The sequence below is a fragment of the Polyodon spathula genome, unplaced genomic scaffold, assembly GCF_017654505.1.
Source record: "Polyodon spathula isolate WHYD16114869_AA unplaced genomic scaffold, ASM1765450v1 scaffolds_2048, whole genome shotgun sequence".
Lineage (NCBI taxonomy): Eukaryota > Metazoa > Chordata > Actinopteri > Acipenseriformes > Polyodontidae > Polyodon > Polyodon spathula.
This window is the reverse complement of record NW_024473523.1, coordinates 159,705-165,704: the sequence shown is the minus strand read 5'-3', so window position 1 is coordinate 165,704 and position 6,000 is coordinate 159,705. Positions and strand designations below refer to the sequence as shown.

The following is a 6,000-nucleotide window of genomic DNA, read 5'->3' as shown; positions in this document are numbered from 1 at the left end:
TGTCTTTTTGTTAGATAACACCCTGGGAGTCCAACAAAGCAGTATGTGTAAATAGCTTCAATGGAAACCAAATATTTATGATTCAAGTGGCTTTTAAGCAAACATTTGATATACTTTGAACTGCAAAGGAGGAAGGCAGACAATGCAAATGAGGCAACTGGCTCCTACTTTTTAAATCATACGAGAAACTCGAACCCAATGAAGCTTTTAACAACCTGCAGTCTGGAATGACTTTGTAATGTTATTGTAACACCTCACTGGACTACAGTAATTGCATTATATGAAACTGCTCCTGTTTATTTGTCACCGGTACACCTACCCGTGTCACTCAGAGTTGGAGGGAGACGGTCGGCCCCTTGCACATAAAGCAATACTTTCAGGGATCGTTTCTGTAGTGCTTTGCTATCGAAATGCGTTTCTAAAGTGTTTGGTCTCACTGTCCACGAGGAAGAGTGAGAGTGTTCGTTTCTGAGCGTGAAGGGGACAGTGAGTGTTGTTTTCGGTCAACTGCTCGCTGTTATTGATGACCGCTCCAGTCTTCGTTAGGGGGCTGGAGAAAGCGAACATGTTCTGAGTGGGAGTTTTATTAAGAGGTACCAAATAAAAAAAAAAAAAAAAATACAGCGACAAAACAAGGCAGCTTTTTCAATGATTCCTTAAAACTATCGAAGCTACTGTAAACATAGAACACATTAATTGCGATCGGCTTGATACCAATATCCTTACTTAACAGCTGTTGAGTATAAACAAAGTCATATACGCCGAAATGAACACGGACGGTCTTTATTAAAGGCTGACTTATTTAGATGTTCCAGCGATCTTGCTGTACCGGACAAATCTACTGGATTTCTTCCATGTTGTAATTGTGCCGCCTGTGATAACGCTTTTAAAACTGAGAATTTTACAAGCCATACAAGGTAAGAAGAGTACAGTTTCTTAGAAGTAATTGCCTGTGCTTCAACTCATGTCATTTATTTGATTTCTTGTCCTTGCAATTTACAATATGTTGGTAAAACTACTAGACAGTTATGATTGAGCATTAAGCATACAAGTTTAATTAGGAGAGAATGTATTGATTCACCACGACACAGATATTTTGTAGATGCCAAACATTCCGTTTCAGATCAGAAATCCCGTGGCATTGAAAAAAAAAAAAAAAAAAAAAAAAAAAATTCAAGCTCGGAGAGGTGGTAATATCGATCAAAAACTATGACAATGTGAATCAAAATGCAGTTTAACATGAACATCATCTTGCTATGATAATCATATTCTCCGTAGGTCTTGTTTATTTCGGGATTTAGTAACAAACTTTGTGTATGTGGTCGGTTAGCTCATTTTATTAGCTCTAGTAACCCCAAGGTCGGGGCTTTGATTCCCATAGTTGTCTTTACTTCTTTAAATAAACCTCAGCATTTGAATGGTGCCAAACTCAACATTCTTTAACAAAAAGAACCGAAGACATGTGAATTTCAACCAGTAATATTTCAGACTTCCTGTTCTTTAAGCATGTATTTACAACTAACACATACAACTAAATTAAAAGCTTACGTAGTCGGCAGGATTCGAACCTGCGCGGGGAAACCCCAATGGATTTCAAGTCCATCGCCTTAACCACTCGGCCACAACTACATGCTGTCGTGGGTATCTGTGAAAACAATACCATTGTCAAAAGAAGTGTATGACAACTCTTCCAATTGCGGTTAATCCACAGGGTGATCAATAAAGTCACTGCAGTCTTTGTTCACATATTAACAAGATGGTTTCAGTATTGGCGCATATTCTGAACAAGCACAATACGATATGATAGTGGTAGAACAAGAAAATAACAGGTTTATTAACTGGTCTTGCATCGTTACCCTGAATACTGTCTGAAAGGAAGTGTCATTAATAAAAAAAAAAAAAAAGTAATTATGTAAGGTTACCAATGCGCAAATACGGAGCATATTTAAACTTCTTCACAATCTTAAATCTTCCCGCCTTAATTTAAAATACGTACTGACAGGTATGCCCCTTTCCCAATATAACACTCTGCTTTGTTTGATCACTGTCAAATCTGATCCAATGGCAACCAAAGTTTTCTGCCCACCATCAGCATGGCTGGAGAGACTCCAGTGGTCACGTGTGGAGTGGCCCTATAGTGTTGCAATGTGGTTAACAGAGCTTTTGAGAAAGTCTTTCCGTCGGGAAGGTTGGTTCTCAATCCATTTTTTATGGTTCTATTGAATCGCTCAACACCACAGTTAGATTCAGGGTGGTAACATGAAGTAGTGACATGTTCAATAGCTTTACTCCTCAAATAATGCTGAAACACATGGGAGATAAAATGGGGTCTGTTATCTGTTATGATGGTTTGCGGCAGGCCCCATCTTGCAAAAGTATGATCCTTTACCGACTGAGCTATCCAGGCTCGATAAGACCCTTAAATGAACTAATAATTTGCTTAATTAGATCTTTTTACCTGTTTTCAGCTCTTAAACAGTTGCAGTTCAAGTTACTTATCAAATGTTACCGCTAACTCGAAATATGCAACTGCTCAAGAGCTGAAAACAAGTAAAAAGGTCTAATTAAACAAATTATCGGTTCAATTAAGGGTCTATTTAAATAACTGAGAGCTCTGTTGGAATGAAAACCAGAAGACACAGGGTGTCCCCAGGACGGAGTTTGAGAAGCCCTGATATAGTCAGTAGCGGTTTTAGGCACAAGCAGCCCATGCAATTGCATAGGGCCCAAGGCAGCAAGGGTGCCCTTATTGGCTCAGTTAGTATTAAAAAACCTGTAAACAAATACGTTTTGAGCCATGTATCGTCTTCACGTCTTGCGAGGCTCAACTACATCTACAACGGGAATACCCTGGATCTGTGCGGTTAGGTAATGATAGTTCAGTTCGCCAGACCTGCCAGCAGTTTCCAGTATAAACCAAGAAATAAAAACGTCGCATTTTGAATTCAAACTGGAGAAATGCATGCTGTTGAACAGCTGTCTGCAATCAGATGGGCGTAACGCCTTGATGTCTATGGTTCGTCAACGTGGGGCATTTGACAGCTGACAATCCATCCACCACCAAGGTCTTCACTATGGTTCCATGGCCTAATGGTTAGGGCGCTGGAATATCCAGTGATTCGAGTTCAAATCTTGGTGGGACCTGCAATTTTTCTATTTTCTGTAAATCAATTGAACTACCAGATTTCATATTTTAATCGGTCAGATGAAATAAAATCCTGTTCCGATGTCAAAGTCTGGAAACTGTTCCATACAGACTAATGAGTATTTGATTGTTTGTTTCATGTGAAAAACTTGCCCCCACTTAATTTTGGAATGGTGCGTTGTAATAGGGGCAGTAGTTTTCTCAAGCCTATGGCACAGACTGACTTGTACCCTGCATGGTGCTGTGGCTTAGATGGTTAAAGTATTTGCCAAGTAAATACATGATCCTGGGTTTGAATCCCAGTGGTGCCTATTATTATTTTTATAATTATTATTATTTTTAAGCACAAGTAACACAGACGTTTAAGGTGCATTTGTGTCACATGTTGTTACTGGAGGGGGATATCCAAAACGCAGCCAATTATAATCTTGTACTCGCAGACAAACACGTTTGTGAAAAGATAAGAGAACTCGCAGAAGGCATTTAAAGTTGCGACGAGAATGGGATTCAAACCCACGCGTAAAGAGCACAATGGATTAGCAGTTCATCGAATTAACCACTCAGCCACCTCGTCCTGTATGAAGCTTAAATTGGATGATTTTTTCGCAGTGCCGGTGTTCAGCCGTCAAACTTGTCCTGAGGTGGGCGATTATATGCCAGTGCGCATGTGGTTTATACAATAGCACGAAAACTGCAGCATCAGCTGTGGTTGCAGATCTTGCTACAGCAGATAGCTCAATGAAACTATCAGCCATGTATCGTGAAGGCTCACCCTTACAATATGAACAACTGATTTGCCGAACAAAAACTGATTATTCAACTATAATTGCAGAATTTGTCTCTTCGAAAGCAAGAAAGGTTTATTTCTGTCCGAATGCGTTCTTTTGCGACTGCTGTAGTAAAATGCAATGTGTTTAATAGTATCGTTGATGCCCTGTTTAAATGTCATGGTATCGTAGCGCAGTATTACTAGTATTCATTTTCCCTTTTAAAGATTGCAATGTAGTTGGTTTGTTTACAAATGTTTATATTTAATATAAACAGTACCGATGTAATTTCAAACCTGTTCCAAGGTGCACGATTATATGCCAGTGCACATTTTGGTTTAAACAATAGCACGAAACCTGCAGCAGCAGATGTGGTTGCAGCACTTGCTGTACTAGATAGCTCAAGCGATTATGAAATATTAGAAACCCTTTCCACAAAAGCGAAACGTTGAGAGGTTCCATGCATGGTGGCCCAATATGGGAGGTTCAATTGTGTAATGGTTAGAACTCTGGATTTTCAATCCACTGATCCGAGATCAAGTGCCGATGAACCTACTGTTTGTCTTTAGACTTGTCCTAGAGAAATAAAATTGATGCACAGGCTCTGGTTTTGAATGTATGATGTTTGAGAGTCCTGCAGCTAGACTAAAACAAAGACTCTGGAGGGACTGAAACCCACAATTTGAATCACATCACAGTGCTTGACAAGAAGTCCAATGCGCTATCTAGTGTGCCACAGAGTCTGCTTGGCGATGAAGTGTTTCATACCCACCAACAAACTGAGCGCTGCATGGTTTTCAGAATGTCAAATATATCTAGTGCTTGAACTATTAAAAATGGAATGCTGATTAATTTCGTTATGTGCCAGTTTAGTTTGATTCAGGGTCCATCGCTGGTCAGGGCCTGGGGGCAGTTCCGTTTTCGTCGGTTCAACCTTGACAGCAACGAATGGGGTGCCGTGTAAAAATAAAGCGTTTATATTTTAAGGTCTTTTTTTTCCTGATTTCTTCTTTTTCCTGATTTAGCTAAGATCTTGCCTTTTCTCCCCATATTTATATTATTATTATTATATTATAAGCACATGTAACACAGACGTTTAGGCTGCGTTTCTGTCAAATGTTGATACTGTCGGTGAATATCCGAAACGCAGCATATTATAATCTTGTACTCGCAGATAAACACGTTTGTGAAAAGATAAGAGAACTCGCAAAAAGGCAGTTAAAGTTGCGACGAGGATGTGATTTAAACCCACGCGTGCAGAGCACAATGGATTCACAGTTTATCGCCTTAAACACTCCGCCACCTCGTCCTGTATGAGGTTCAAACTTGATGATTTGTTCGCAGTGCGGGTGTAGCAGCTGTCAAACCTGTTCGAAGGTGCGCGATTATATGCCAGTGCGCATTTTGGTTTAAACAATAGCACGAAACCTGCAGCAGCAGATGTGGTTGCAGCACTTGCTGCACCGGATAGTAAATCAAAAAATTATGAAATAGTTCAAGCGATTATGAAATATTAGAAACCGCTCCCTGCATTTCGTTATGGAGGTTCAATGGTGTAACCGGTTAGAACTCTGGATTTTCAATCCACTGATCCGAGATCAAGTGTCGGTGAACCTACTGTTTGTCTTTAGACTTGTAAAAGGCATGTCATATGCAGACAGGCTAAAAGAATTGAATCTGTTCAGTCTTGAACAAAGAAGACTACCTGGCGACCTAATTCAAGCATTCAAAATTCTAAAAGGTATTGACAGTGTCGACCCAAGGGACTTTTTCAGCCTGAAGGGCTTGAAACAAGGACCAGGGGTCACAAATGGAGATTAGCCAAGGGGCATTCAGAACAGAAAATAAAGGAGGCACTTTTTTACACACCAGTGAGGGTCTGGAATCAGCACTCCCCAGTAATGTTGTTGAAGCTGACACCCTGGGATCCTTCAAGAAGCTGCTTGATGAGATTTGGGATCAGTAAGCTACTTACAAGCAAACGAGCAAGATGGGCCGAATGGCCTCCTCTCGTTTGTAAACTTTCTTATGTTCTTATGTTCTTATGTTGGTCAGCGTCTGGGAGCAGTTCCGGTTTCGTCGGTTCAA

General features: G+C 40.2%; 2 non-coding genes across 2 annotated transcripts; one reads left to right on the top strand and one right to left on the bottom strand.

The window, feature by feature from the left end:
• The first annotated feature begins 365 nt into the window (after positions 1–365).
• On the top strand, positions 366–579 carry LOC121310347. Its single transcript, XR_005948781.1, has one exon. It is a non-coding gene; the product is annotated as a small nucleolar RNA U3 (small nucleolar RNA).
• A 968-nt stretch (positions 580–1,547) lies between these two features.
• Positions 1,548–1,629, bottom strand: trnas-uga. Its single transcript has one exon. It is a non-coding gene; the product is annotated as a tRNA-Ser (tRNA).
• Positions 1,630–6,000: the final 4,371 nt, after the last annotated feature.